A 16,656-nucleotide genomic window follows, 5' to 3' on the forward strand; every position below is an offset into this window, starting at 1 on the left:
ACACACACACATATACACATATACATATACACAGACACACACACACACACACACACACACACACACACACACACACACACACACACACACACACACACACAAACATAAACATACACACACACATCCTCCTCCTCCGCACCTCCTTTTAAATCCTGAATGACCTGATGGGACTGAGGAGGTGACGTGCTGCCACCTGCTGGCTACTTCACACAGCTGCGGCCTGTCACCATGACAACAACTCTCCGCTCTCACCAGGAAGAAAACAGCAAGCAGGAGTCGAGACAGAGTTCAGACATGTCAGTCGTGGTTTGATGCATCCGGTCCCGGTCCAATAAATCTCACAAAGCCGTTGTCATGACAGCAGACGATGCTTCAAATCTGGATGCTGCTGCGGAGAAGCTGCAGACTGTTTCACACACATGTCAGCACAGTTTAACTCAGAGTCACACATTCACACCATTCACCGAGTCTGAAACCAGTTTAAATGTCAAAACCAGTCCAAAACCAGTCCTAAACCAGTCCAAAGGCAGTCCTAAACCAGTCCAAAACCAGTCCAAAACCAGTCCTAAACCAGTCATAAACCAATCCAAAACCAGTCCTAAACCCAGCCCTAAACCAGAACAAAACCAGTCCGAAACCAGTCCTAAACCCAGTCCTAAACCAGTCCCAAACCAGTCCTCAACCAGTCCTAAACCAGTCCAAAACCCAGTCCTAAACCAGTCCTAAACCAGTCCCAAACCAGTCCTCAACCAGTCCTAAACCAGTCCAAAACCCAGTCCTAAACCAGTCCTAAACCAGTCCAAAACCAGTCCTAAACCAGTCCTAAACCAATCCAAAACCAGTCCTAAACCCAGCCCTAAACCAGTCCAAAACCAGTCCGAAACCAGTCCTAAACCCAGTCCTAAACCCAGTCCAAAGGCAGTCCTAAACCAGTCCTCAACCAGTCCCAAACCAGTCCAAAACCCAGTCCTAAACCAGTCCTAAACCAGTCCAAAACCAGTCCCAAACCAGTCCTAAACCAGTCATAAACCAATCCAAAACCAGTCCTAAACCCAGCCCTAAACCAGTCCAAAACCAGTCCTAAACCAGTCCTAAACCAATCCAAAACCAGTCCTAAACCCAGCCCTAAACCAGTCCAAAACCAGTCCGAAACCAGTCCTAAACCCAGTCCTAAACCCAGTCCAAAGGCAGTCCTAAACCAGTCCTCAACCAGTCCTAAACCAGTCCAAAACCCAGTCCTAAACCAGTCCTAAACCAGTCCAAAACCAGTCCCAAACCAGTCCTAAACCAGTCATAAACCAATCCAAAACCAGTCCTAAACCCAGCCCTAAACCAGTCCAAAACCAGTCCAAAACCAGCCCTAAACCCAGTCCTAAACCAGTCCCAAACCAGTCCTCAACCAGTCCTAAACCAGTCCTCAACCAATCCTAAACCAGTCCAAAACCCAGTCCTAAACAAGTCCTAAACCAGTCCAAAACCAGTCCAAAACCAGTCCAAAGCCCAGCCCTAAACCAGTCCAAAACCCAGTCCTAAACCAGTCCTAAACCCAGTCCTAAACCAGTCCTAAACCAATCCTAAACCCAGTCCTAAACCCAGTCCTAAACCAGTCTTAAACCAGTCCAAAACCAATCCTAAACCAGTCCTAAACCCAGTCCTAAATCAGTCCTCAACCAGTCCAAAACCCAGTCCTAAACCCAGTCCTAAACCAGTCCAAAACCAGTCCTAAACCAGTCCTAAACCCAGTCCTATACCAGTTCAAAACCCAGTTCTAAACCAGTTCTAAACCCAGTCCTAAACCAGTCCAAAACCAGTCCTTAACCAGTACTAAACCCAGTCCTAAACCAGTACTAAACCCAGTCTTAAACCAGTCCAAAACCAGTCCTAAACAGTACTAAACCCAGTCCTAAGCCAGTCCAAAACCAGTCCTAAACCAGTCCTAAACCCAGTCCTAAACCAGTCCTAAACCAGTCCAAAACCAAAGTCCATTTAAATGTAGTCTAGAACTGGGTTCAAAACCACACCTGGAACCAGGTTACAGAAGTCCAGAACCAGTTTTAAAACTAGTCGAGAGTCAATAACTGGTTGTCCAGAACTAATTTAAAACCGGGTTCAAAGCAGTCCTATAATCCAAGTCTAGAACCGGTCTACAGCCAGAAACCAGACTCAGATCATATTTGCAATGAAGACTTCATACAGCTGAAAGTTGTTGCCATGACAACAAACGATGCTTCACACACAGGTTCTGTCTCTGCTGAAGCACACAAGGAAACAGCCAGCAGGTGGCAGCACATCACCTCCTCGGAGCGGCGAGCAGCCTGCAGGCTGCCTGATGCAATCTGCATCTTCAACAACGATCAAGCAGAAATAAAATACTGTGCGGACTCTTCTCTTCATCACACGTGACAGAAATGTGAACAGTGTTGGGAGACGATGCAGAAAAGAACCTGCCGGTAGGATGATGAAGAGGAAGGTGCAGGAGGAAGAGGCGGACTGTTTCACTTCCTGTTGAGGCCACAACTAAACATTTAGACACGAGTGAAGCCACGATTCATTTATTTTTTAAAGGTTTAATAAGGTTTTTGCTTCCACACAAGTAAGAGATGAAACTGAAAATACAAAACCTGTTTCATCCAAATATGAATCATAATAATACCGAGTCCGTCTGTGTTTCGTTCTGATGTCGTGTTTAAGCCCCGCCCACATTTAGTCTGAGACAGCAGGCTGATCTCTGCAGCTGCTGCTTACGTCACAGAGGCCAAACAAACTGTCCTTCATCTGATGTCGGAGGTCAACAGGAAGCTTCTATTAGTCCTCAAACAGCACATATTTTCATTATTAATACATCTGGTCATTATTTTCATTATTAATACATCTGGTCATTATTTTCTGTCATAATCAGTTTGATAAAACTGTCAGAAAAGTATGAAAACTGTCCATGAATATTCCCCAGAGACCCAGTAAACATGTCCAATATTCCCATTAATATGCTGCTCTCATCAATACGCTCTAACGTGTGTGAGCAAACATTCAAACATTCAAACATTCAAACCGCCGGCAGAGTTTCGTTTCATTGAAACTGGATGCAGACTCATGTTGGAGGAAAGAGTGACGAAGGTCGAGGCTTTTAATTTGAAGGGCAGACTGAAATAATGATGAACGCATGAGATGACTAACTGACATCAGAGGGACGTTGAGATCTTCAGATCTTCAGATCTTCAGATCTTCAGACTGACTCTCAGTAAAACACTTTGTTCTATAAATTGTCAAAAAGGAAACTCCTGAAAGTCAGAAACTCCTGATGAGAAACATGAACTCAAACAGGTTTCATGTTTCAGACAGCGAGACAGCAAACAAAGGAGGCACGCAAATAATGAGGCTTCTTTGACTTTTACATTTGATATTCAAACCATTGTTACCAGGTGACAGAGTTTAATAGAGTTTAATAGAGTTTAATAGAGTTTAATAGAGTTTTAGAGTTAAATAGAGTTTTACAGAGTTTAATAGAGTTTAATAGAGTTTTACAGAGTTTAATAGAGATCCATCCTCCACACAGATCTCTGACTGACGAGTGGAGTCACGTCTGTGGTCGGTTCTGGTCTCTGACTCAGAGTCTAGTTAGATGAAATCTATTTCTAACGAGGACAACCACAGCCGGACGGAGGTGTCGTGTTTCAGGTTGTCCGTTCGTCACATTATAATCTGACACCTCGAGGGAATCTGTTTGGCACAAACGTTTGGCACAAACTCGGACTGAAGGATGAACTGATTTGATTTTGGGGGTCAGAAGTTTTTATGTCACTTCAGTTGAAGACCTTTAAGAGCGGTTTGTTTCTCTTGAATAACAGGAAAAGATTCCATCAGCCACTGAAACCCCCGAAGCACCTCCTGGTGGTTGTTTCCATCCACGTCATCACATCTGTAGGGACGAATTTGTCCAATTAATCTGATTCTGATAGAAGTGGTAAGACTTAAGAGTTGTTGCCATGACAACAGACGATCCCTTCACACTATTATCTTATTGCTTTTGTATGCTGCTGTAGCGAAAAAATGTCCCCTCGGGGATTAATAAAGTAACTACCTAACCTAACCTAACCTAACCTAACCTAACCTAACCTAACCTAACCTAACCTAACCTAACCTAACCTAACCTAACCTCATGTTGAACCCGACACAGAAGATCTCCACCATCAGCAGATGTGACCACGTCTCCCCTTCGCCTCCTCGGGGACGGCGTCTCGTTCACGGGAACAGAGACGAGGTCCTCTGAGTCCGAGTGGATGTTTGTGCCAAACGTTCCAGAATTCCCTCGAGGGGTTCCCGAGATATCGCGTTGGCCCAAACGGACCACCGGGGAACATTTTAAAACGACCCGTGATGCGACCTTCAGAGGAAACTCCTCAGATTGTATTTTTAACGTCCCGTTCCTGAAGATTTGAGTCCTGGAGGAAGAAACAAGTCTTAGAAACGTTGCTGCAGACTTCAGGAGAGCAGGAGGTTCTGTTAAATATTTTCCGTTTTGGGAAAAACCAGCTGATGTGTGACACGAGAAGCAGAAACTAGTTCCTGTGGGGAAGTTCAGACTGAAACCACTTCCTGTTTACAGAGTAAATGATGAGTCAGCTGGTTCTGTGCTGGTGACACATTAAACACTGTTAAAGGAACAATGTGACGGGATCAAGTTTCCAATCAGGCGGAAACACAGCCTGAGATAAAGGGAAGCTGCCCTCTGTAGATGGTGTCCGTTACTCTTCAGTCCAACTTCTCTCTGAAAGGCTGCATGCAGTAATCTGTTGGACCAACATCAGGAACTTCTTCTAATCTCAGGTTTGTAAATGGCTGGTGAGGAGTTCCAGGTTTTTACCAAGTAGAGTCAAAGTCAACTTTATTGTCAATATAAAGATACAAAAATAAAAGTATAAATATGCAAGAATAAAAACAATAAAACAGACAACAACCACAGTGACGCCCACCGATAGCTGTAACCTGACTGCACCACAGGCCTGTCAATCAAACAGACACGCCCCCAAAAACAGGTCTTCTTGAATCTTCTTTTCTAATGAATGAGGGATTATTTTCAGATGGACCTCCAGAAAACTAATAAGAAGGAGTGACTTTAGCTAACAACACCGAGATAACTGATGGACACATTTTATTCACTTTGGATTTGATGAGAGAAGTTGAATGGGAGTCTATGGAGCCGGAGGCTTTTTGGAGCCGACCTCTAGTGGCACTCGCTGGTATTGCAGCTGAAGACACTTCTGGATCAGAACCATTTTACAGACCTGAAGCTACGAACTCTTTTATATTCGGTCTGTGTTTTTTTTACCTCCTGTGGGGTCGTCGATACCTTGACGGTCACATGACTGGCGCTGATCTCCAGGCTGATGGTTGGTGTCGTCGACCAACTCCTCTGTTCAGGCGGATGAACGTCCGGCGTCATCGGGTCATCTCGTTCTCTGACCGGTGACTCTGGAGCTGCTGGGGGACAAATGTGACGCTGTTCATGTGAACACGTTACAAACCATCACAAAGCAGCTTTTAATACGCAGCAGAAGTTTCCACATGCAGAGACATGAAAGACAGGACTGAGACAGGTGGGGGGGGGGGGGGGGGGGGCTCCACAGGTCTGCAGATCCAAACAGCTCTCGGCTCCGGCTGAACTTCATGTTTCCTGCAGTGATCTTGTGTTGGAGCAGCAGGGCGTAGTTGTTGATTCATAACAGAGACTGAATGTTCTCATCAACTCAGGAGTGTGTGTGTGTGTGGGGGGGGGGGGGGGGGGGGGGGGGGACCGGTTCAGCTGCTGTTACATCAGTCAACAACAACATCAAACTCATTCAGATTCACTTCAGCAGAACAGAAACCAACCAGAAAACATTACGCTGTCAAAACAGAGTTCTTTATCTTTACTGATGTACAACAATATCAAATAGGAAATATATGTCTGTAATAAGAACCGAGAGCATCAAGCAGACAGAAGACTTTTAATGATGTCACACTGATTCTTCTAAAGAATAAAACACCAGTTTAACAAGAAAACAACAGACGTTTTCATCCTCTTCATAAAACGTAATAAACATGTGAAATACGTCCGTTTAGGATTTACAGAAAGAAAAAACATCAGTGCAGGAAAGTCCAGCAGCAGAAACCATCCGGAGGCATGAGTCTGAGACCTGAAGGACCTGAAGGACCTGGAGGACCTGGAGGACCTGAAGGACCTGAAGGACCAAGGACCTGAAGGACCTGGAGGACCTGGTGGACCTGGAGGACCTGAAGGACCTGAAGGACCTGAAGGACCAAGGACCTGAAGGACCTGAAGGACCTGGAGGACCTGAAGGACCGAGGACCTGAAGGACCTGGAGGACCATGTTCAGAGCTCGTGGTGTGAGTGAAAATGTGAGGTTGTTTTGTGCAGTTTTTTACCGACTTCCTACTAAAGAATCATCATCATCATCATCATCATCATCATTGTAATAATCCTGCTGCACATTGTTCAGATATCTTGGTTGTCTTTCTTTGGAGGTGTTTTTGTTCAGACTGGACCAGCTGCTGAGCTGCTCCCCTGTGAAAGGTGTTTGAATTGCTCTTTGTCTGGCTCATCAGCTGGGACCTGGTTGCCATGGGAGACCCTCCTGGGAGCTCAGCGCTCCCGACAACAGCTCCCAGCATCCTCTGAGCTCACAAACTCCTCCACCACGTTAAGGTGGCAACTGGAGGAGGAGGTCACAGGACGCTGCAGCGGCCGGAGAACCGATGAACAGTTCAGGAGATGGTTCCTGGTTTCTTCCACTTCGTTTTGGATCGACTCACACTCATCTGACTCTGGTGTTTCTGCTGCTGCAGGAGAAACGTCTCGTGGTTCGAGTCAGATCAGCTGATGATCAGGAGGAGGAAGAGGAGGAGGAGGAGGGTTGGAGTTCTTCATCCTGAACCTTCTAGAGACCAAAGCAACACCAAACAGAGCAAACAGAGCAGCAACAGACGGAACCACTGCTCGGTGTCCACGGCTGGGTCCTCCTTCCTGGGGTCCTCCTTCCTGGTGTCCTCCACCTGTGTGTCCTCCACCTGTGTGTCCTCCTTCCTGGTGTCCTCCACCTGTGTGTCCTCCACCTGTGTGTCCTCCACCTGTGTGTCCTCCATCTGGCAGAGAAGGCTTTGATTAATGTGCTTGTTTGATTTTGAAACATTAACTCATGAAAAGTAACAAAAGTAATAAAAGTAATAAAAGTAATAAAAGTAATAAAAGTAATAAAAGTCAGCGTCCAGCAGCGTTCCTGAGTTTCAGTGGACGATGAGGATCACAGCTGAGGACAGGAGATGAAACAGGGACACGCTGAACTCCACCAACTCACCTGTTGGCGTAACCTTCAGATTGACGGTGTTGAGTTCGGAGAGAGCTCTCCGGCTCCGCCCCCTTCGGCCCTCGGAGACAGGACACTTATATGTTCCGCTGTCGTTGACGGTGGTGTTGTGGAGAACGACCGCCATGTTCCCATCCTTCATCTGCGGATCCTGCAGCTTCACCCGGTCATGGAACGACAGATGCTGGTACTGTTGATACAAGCGACCTTCCCGGTAGAAGAAGACGTAATCACCCGACAGGAGGTCGGATCTCTTCCACTCCAGCAGTGTGACACCGGTCGGTCCCTGACATCCCAGGACCACATCTTTCCCAGCAAACACCTCCAAGTTCTCTAAAAACAGAAGAGAATGAGGAGGCATCGAACTCTACGAGCTCACTGTGACACTCTGCTGCAGGATCACTACAGGAAGGACAAATATATCAACAGAAGATAAGAGGACGAGGATGCACAAACATATTCTGATGATCAGTCGACCTGTTTTCTCCTATTTTCAGTTCAACGTACGTTTGCACTCAGAGAATAATCAATCATCAATAAGCAATTATCAATAATCAATCATCAATAATCAATCATCAATAATCAATCGTCAACCATAAATAATCAATCGTCAATCATCAATAATCAACCATCAATCATCAATAATCAATCGTCAATCATCAATAATCAATCGTCAATCATCAATAATCAACCAGCAATCATCAATAATCAATCGTCAATCATCAATAATCAATCATCAATAATCAATCATCAATAATCAATCGTCAACCATAAATAATCAATCGTCAATCATCAATCATCAATAATCAATCATCAATAATCAACCATCAATCATCAATAATCAATCGTCAATCATCAATAATCAATCATCAATAATCAACCATCAACCATCAATAATCAATCGTCAATCATCAATAATCAACCATCAACCATCAATAATCAATCGTCAATCATCAATAATCAATCATCAATAATCAATTATCAATAATCAATCATCAATAATCGATCGTCGATAATCAATAATCAATCATCAATAACCAATAATCAATCATCAATAATCAATCATCAATAACCAATAGTCAATAATCAATCATCAATAATTAATCATCAATAATCGATCATCAATAATCTATCATCAATCATCAATAATCAATAATCATTAATCAATCATCAATCATCGGTAATCGATCATCAGTAATCTATCATCAATCACCAATAATCAATCATCAATAATCAATCATCAATAATCAGTTATCAATAATCAATCATCAATCAGTTATAATCAATCGTCAATCATCAATAATCAATCACCAATAATCAATAATCAGCAATAATCTATAACCAATCATCAGTAATCAATAATCAGTCATCAATAATCAATAACCAATCATCAGTAATCAATAATCAATCATCAATAATCAATAATTCAAATGTTCAGCTGCAGTCTGCTTCAAATAAAACCAGGAAGTGACAAAAGAAGACAACTACAAAATGTACAAAATACTTTAATTAGAAAGAAAGAAAGAAAGATAAGAAACAAACAAAGAGAAAAGAGAAAGAAAGATTTACGTGATATAATCTATAAATCTATAAATCTATAAATCTATAAATCTATAAAACTATAAATCTATAAATCTATAAAACTATAAATCTATAAATCTATAAAACTATAAATCTATAAATCTATAAATCTATAAAACTATAAATCTATAAATCTATAAAACTATAAAACTATAAATCTATAAATCTATAAATCTATAAAACTATAAATCTATAAATCTATAAAACTATAAATCTATAAATCTATAAATCTATAAAACTATAAAACTATAAATCTATAAATCTATAAAACTATAAATCTATAAAACTATAAATCTATAAAACTATAAAACTATAAATCTATAAATCTATAAAACTATAAATCTATAAAACTATAAATCTATAAATCTATAAAACTATAAATCTATAAAACTATAAATCTATAAAACTATAAAACTATAAATCTATAAATCTATAAAACTATAAATCTATAAAACTATAAATCTATAAATCTATAAAACTATAAAACTATAAAACTATAAATCTATAAAACTATAAATCTATAAAACTATAAAACTATAAATCTATAAAACTATAAAACTATAAATCTATAAAACTATAAAACTATAAAACTATAAATCTATAAAACTATAAAACTATAAATCTATAAAACTATAAAACTATAAATCTATAAAACTATAAATCTATAAATCCATAAATCTATAAAACTATAAAACTATAAATCTATAAATCTATAAAACTATAAAACTATAAAACTATAAAACTATAAATCTATAAAACTATAAATCTATAAAACTATAAATCTATAAATCTATAAAACTATAAATCTATAAAACTATAAATCTATAAATCTATAAAACTATAAAACTATAAATCTATAAAACTATAAATCTATAAATCTATAAAACTATAAAACTATAAAACTATAAATCTATAAAACTATAAAACAATAAAAATATAAAACTATAAAACTATAAATCTATAAAACTATAAAACTATAAATCTATAAAACTATAAAACTATAAATCTATAAAACTATAAATCTATAAAACTATAAATCTATAAATCTATAAAACTATAAAACTATAAAACTATAAAACTATAAATCTATAAATCTATAAAACTATAAAACTATAAAACTATAAATCTATAAAACTATAAAACTATAAAACTATAAATCTATAAAACTATAAATCTATAAAACTATAAAACTATAAATCTATAAAACTATAAAACTATAAAACTATAAATCTATAAAACTATAAATCTATAAAACTATAAAACTATAAAACTATAAATCTATAAAACTATAAAACTATAAATCTATAAAACTATAAATCTATAAAACTATAAAACTATAAAACTATAAATCTATAAATCTATAAAACTATAAATCTATAAATCTATAAAACTATAAATCTATAAAACTATAAATCTATAAATCTATAAAACTATAAAACTACAAAACTATAAATCTATAAAACTATAAATCTATAAAACTATAAAACTATAAATCTATAAAACTATAAAACTATAAATCTATAAAACTATAAAACTATAAAACTATAAATCTATAAAACTATAAAACTATAAATCTATAAAACTATAAAACTATAAATCTATAAAACTATAAATCTATAAATCCATAAATCTATAAAACTATAAAACTATAAATCTATAAATCTATAAAACTATAAAACTATAAAACTATAAAACTATAAATCTATAAAACTATAAATCTATAAAACTATAAATCTATAAAACTATAAAACTATAAATCTATAAAACTATAAATCTATAAAACTATAAATCTATAAATCTATAAAACTATAAAACTATAAATCTATAAAACTATAAATCTATAAATCTATAAAACTATAAAACTATAAAACTATAAATCTATAAAACTATAAAACAATAAAAATATAAAACTATAAAACTATAAATCTATAAAACTATAAAACTATAAATCTATAAAACTATAAAACTATAAATCTATAAAACTATAAATCTATAAAACTATAAATCTATAAATCTATAAAACTATAAAACTATAAAACTATAAAACTATAAATCTATAAATCTATAAAACTATAAAACTATAAAACTATAAATCTATAAAACTATAAAACTATAAAACTATAAATCTATAAAACTATAAATCTATAAAACTATAAAACTATAAATCTATAAAACTATAAAACTATAAATCTATAAAACTATAAATCTATAAAACTATAAAACTATAAAACTATAAATCTATAAAACTATAAAACTATAAATCTATAAAACTATAAATCTATAAAACTATAAAACTATAAAACTATAAATCTATAAATCTATAAAACTATGAAACTATAAATCTATAAAACTATAAAACTATAAATCTATAAATCTATAAAACTATAAATCTATAAATCTATAAATCTATAAAACTATAAATCTATAAATCTATAAAACTATAAATCTATAAAACTATAAAACTATAAATCTATAAATCTATAAATCTATAAAACTATAAATCTATAAATCTATAAAACTATAAATCTATAAATCTATAAATCTATAAAACTATAAAACTATAAATCTATAAATCTATAAAACTATAAATCTATAAAACTATAAATCTATAAAACTATAAAACTATAAATCTATAAATCTATAAAACTATAAATCTATAAAACTATAAATCTATAAATCTATAAAACTATAAATCTATAAAACTATAAATCTATAAAACTATAAAACTATAAATCTATAAATCTATAAAACTATAAATCTATAAAACTATAAATCTATAAATCTATAAAACTATAAAACTATAAAACTATAAATCTATAAAACTATAAATCTATAAAACTATAAAACTATAAATCTATAAAACTATAAAACTATAAATCTATAAAACTATAAAACTATAAAACTATAAATCTATAAAACTATAAAACTATAAATCTATAAAACTATAAAACTATAAATCTATAAAACTATAAATCTATAAATCCATAAATCTATAAAACTATAAAACTATAAATCTATAAATCTATAAAACTATAAAACTATAAAACTATAAAACTATAAATCTATAAAACTATAAATCTATAAAACTATAAATCTATAAAACTATAAAACTATAAATCTATAAAACTATAAATCTATAAAACTATAAATCTATAAATCTATAAAACTATAAAACTATAAATCTATAAAACTATAAATCTATAAATCTATAAAACTATAAAACTATAAAACTATAAATCTATAAAACTATAAAACAATAAAAATATAAAACTATAAAACTATAAATCTATAAAACTATAAAACTATAAATCTATAAAACTATAAAACTATAAATCTATAAAACTATAAATCTATAAAACTATAAATCTATAAATCTATAAAACTATAAAACTATAAAACTATAAAACTATAAATCTATAAATCTATAAAACTATAAAACTATAAAACTATAAATCTATAAAACTATAAAACTATAAAACTATAAATCTATAAAACTATAAATCTATAAAACTATAAAACTATAAATCTATAAAACTATAAAACTATAAAACTATAAATCTATAAAACTATAAATCTATAAAACTATAAAACTATAAAACTATAAATCTATAAAACTATAAAACTATAAATCTATAAAACTATAAATCTATAAAACTATAAAACTATAAAACTATAAATCTATAAATCTATAAAACTATAAATCTATAAATCTATAAAACTATAAATCTATAAAACTATAAATCTATAAATCTATAAAACTATAAAACTATAAAACTATAAATCTATAAAACTATAAATCTATAAAACTATAAAACTATAAATCTATAAAACTATAAAACTATAAATCTATAAAACTATAAAACTATAAAACTATAAATCTATAAAACTATAAAACTATAAATCTATAAAACTATAAAACTATAAATCTATAAAACTATAAATCTATAAATCCATAAATCTATAAAACTATAAAACTATAAATCTATAAATCTATAAAACTATAAAACTATAAAACTATAAAACTATAAATCTATAAAACTATAAATCTATAAAACTATAAATCTATAAAACTATAAAACTATAAATCTATAAAACTATAAATCTATAAAACTATAAATCTATAAATCTATAAAACTATAAAACTATAAATCTATAAAACTATAAATCTATAAATCTATAAAACTATAAAACTATAAAACTATAAATCTATAAAACTATAAAACAATAAAAATATAAAACTATAAAACTATAAATCTATAAAACTATAAAACTATAAATCTATAAAACTATAAAACTATAAATCTATAAAACTATAAATCTATAAAACTATAAATCTATAAATCTATAAAACTATAAAACTATAAAACTATAAAACTATAAATCTATAAATCTATAAAACTATAAAACTATAAAACTATAAATCTATAAAACTATAAAACTATAAAACTATAAATCTATAAAACTATAAATCTATAAAACTATAAAACTATAAATCTATAAAACTATAAAACTATAAAACTATAAATCTATAAAACTATAAATCTATAAAACTATAAAACTATAAAACTATAAATCTATAAAACTATAAAACTATAAATCTATAAAACTATAAATCTATAAAACTATAAAACTATAAAACTATAAATCTATAAATCTATAAAACTATGAAACTATAAATCTATAAAACTATAAAACTATAAATATATAAAACTATAAAACTATAAATCTATAAAACTATAAAACTATAAATCTATAAAACTATAAATCTATAAAACTATAAAACTATAAAACTATAAATCTATGAAACTATAAAACTATAAAACTATGAAACTATAAATCTATAAAACTATAAAACTATAAATATATAAAACTATAAAACTATAAATCTATAAAACTATAAATCTATAAATCTATAAAACTATAAAACTATAAATCTATAAAACTATAAATCTATAAAACTATAAAACTATAAAACTATAAATCTATAAAACTATAAATCTATAAAACTATAAAACTATAAATCTATAAAACTATAAAACTATAAATCTATAAAACTATAAAACTATAAAACTATAAATCTATAAAACTATAAAACTATAAATCTATAAAACTATAAAACTATAAATCTATAAAACTATAAATCTATAAATCCATAAATCTATAAAACTATAAAACTATAAATCTATAAATCTATAAAACTATAAAACTATAAAACTATAAATCTATAAATCTATAAAACTATAAAACTATAAAACTATAAAACTATAAATCTATAAAACTATAAATCTATAAAACTATAAATCTATAAAACTATAAAACTATAAATCTATAAAACTATAAATCTATAAAACTATAAATCTATAAATCTATAAAACTATAAAACTATAAATCTATAAATCTATAAATCTATAAAACTATAAAACTATAAAACTATAAATCTATAAAACTATAAAACAATAAAAATATAAAACTATAAAACTATAAATCTATAAAACTATAAAACTATAAATCTATAAAACTATAAAACTATAAATCTATAAAACTATAAATCTATAAAACTATAAATCTATAAATCTATAAAACTATAAAACTATAAAACTATAAAACTATAAATCTATAAATCTATAAAACTATAAAACTATAAAACTATAAATCTATAAAACTATAAAACTATAAAACTATAAATCTATAAAACTATAAATCTATAAAACTATAAAACTATAAATCTATAAAACTATAAAACTATAAAACTATAAATCTATAAAACTATAAATCTATAAAACTATAAAACTATAAAACTATAAATCTATAAAACTATAAAACTATAAATCTATAAAACTATAAATCTATAAAACTATAAAACTATAAAACTATAAATCTATAAATCTATAAAACTATGAAACTATAAATCTATAAAACTATAAAACTATAAATATATAAAACTATAAATCTATAAAACTATAAAACTATAAATCTATAAAACTATAAATCTATAAAACTATAAAACTATAAAACTATAAATCTATGAAACTATAAAACTATAAAACTATGAAACTATAAATCTATAAAACTATAAAACTATAAATATATAAAACTATAAAACTATAAATCTATAAAACTATAAATCTATAAATCTATAAAACTATAAAACTATAAATCTATAAAACTATAAATCTATAAAACTATAAAACTATAAAACTATAAATCTATAAAACTATAAATCTATAAAACTATAAAACTATAAAACTATAAAACTATAAATCTATAAAACTATAAAACTATAAATCTATAAAACTATAAAACTATAAATCTATAAATCTATAAAACTATAAAACTATAAATCTATAAAACTATAAATCTATAAAACTATAAAACTATAAATCTATAAAACTATAAAACTATAAATCTATAAAACTATAAAACTATAAAACTATAAAACTATAAATCTATAAAACTATAAAACTATAAATCTATAAAACTATAAATCTATAAAACTATAAATCTATAAAACTATAAATCTATAAAACTATAAAACTATAAATCTATAAAACTATAAATCTATAAATCTATAAATCTATAAAACTATAAAACTATAAAACTATAAATCTATAAAACTATAAAACTATAAAACTATAAATCTATAAAACTATAAAACTATAAAACTATAAATCTATAAAACTATAAATCTATAAAACTATAAAACTATAAATCTATAAAACTATAAAACTATAAAACTATAAATCTATAAAACTATAAATCTATAAAACTATAAAACTATAAAACTATAAATCTATAAAACTATAAAACTATAAAACTATAAAACTATAAATCTATAAATCTATAAAACTATGAAACTATAAATCTATAAAACTATAAAACTATAAATATATAAAACTATAAAACTATAAATCTATAAAACTATAAAACTATAAATCTATAAAACTATAAATCTATAAAACTATAAAACTATAAAACTATAAATCTATAAAACTATAAAACTATAAAACTATGAAACTATAAATCTATAAAACTATAAAACTATAAATATATAAAACTATAAAACTATAAATCTATAAAACTATAAATCTATAAATCTATAAAACTATAAAACTATAAATCTATAAAACTATAAAACTATAAATCTATAAATCTATAAATCTATAAAACTATAAAACTATAAATCTATAAAACTATAAATCTATAAAACTATAAAACTATAAAACTATAAATCTATAAATCTATAAATCTATAAAACTATAAAACTATAAATCTATAAAACTATAAATCTATAAAACTATAAAACTATAAAACTATAAATCTATAAATCTATAAAACTATGAAACTATAAATCTATAAAACTATAAAACTATAAATATATAAAACTATAAATCTATAAAACTATAAAACTATAAAACTATAAATCTATAAAACTATAAAACTATAAAACTATGAAACTATAAATCTATAAAACTATAAAACTATAAATATATAAAACTATAAAACTATAAATCTATAAAACTATAAATCTATAAATCTATAAAACTATAAAACTATAAATCTATAAAACTATAAAACTATAAATCTATAAATCTATAAATCTATAAAACTATAAAACTATAAATCTATAAAACTATAAATCTATAAAACTATAAAACTATAAAACTATAAATCTATAAATCTATAAATCTATAAAACTATAAAACTATAAATCTAT

Source organism: Embiotoca jacksoni, unplaced genomic scaffold (assembly GCF_022577435.1).
Source record: "Embiotoca jacksoni isolate LCO1_2020_lvr unplaced genomic scaffold, fEmbJac1.0.p SCAF_68, whole genome shotgun sequence".
Classification (NCBI taxonomy): domain Eukaryota; kingdom Metazoa; phylum Chordata; class Actinopteri; family Embiotocidae; genus Embiotoca; species Embiotoca jacksoni.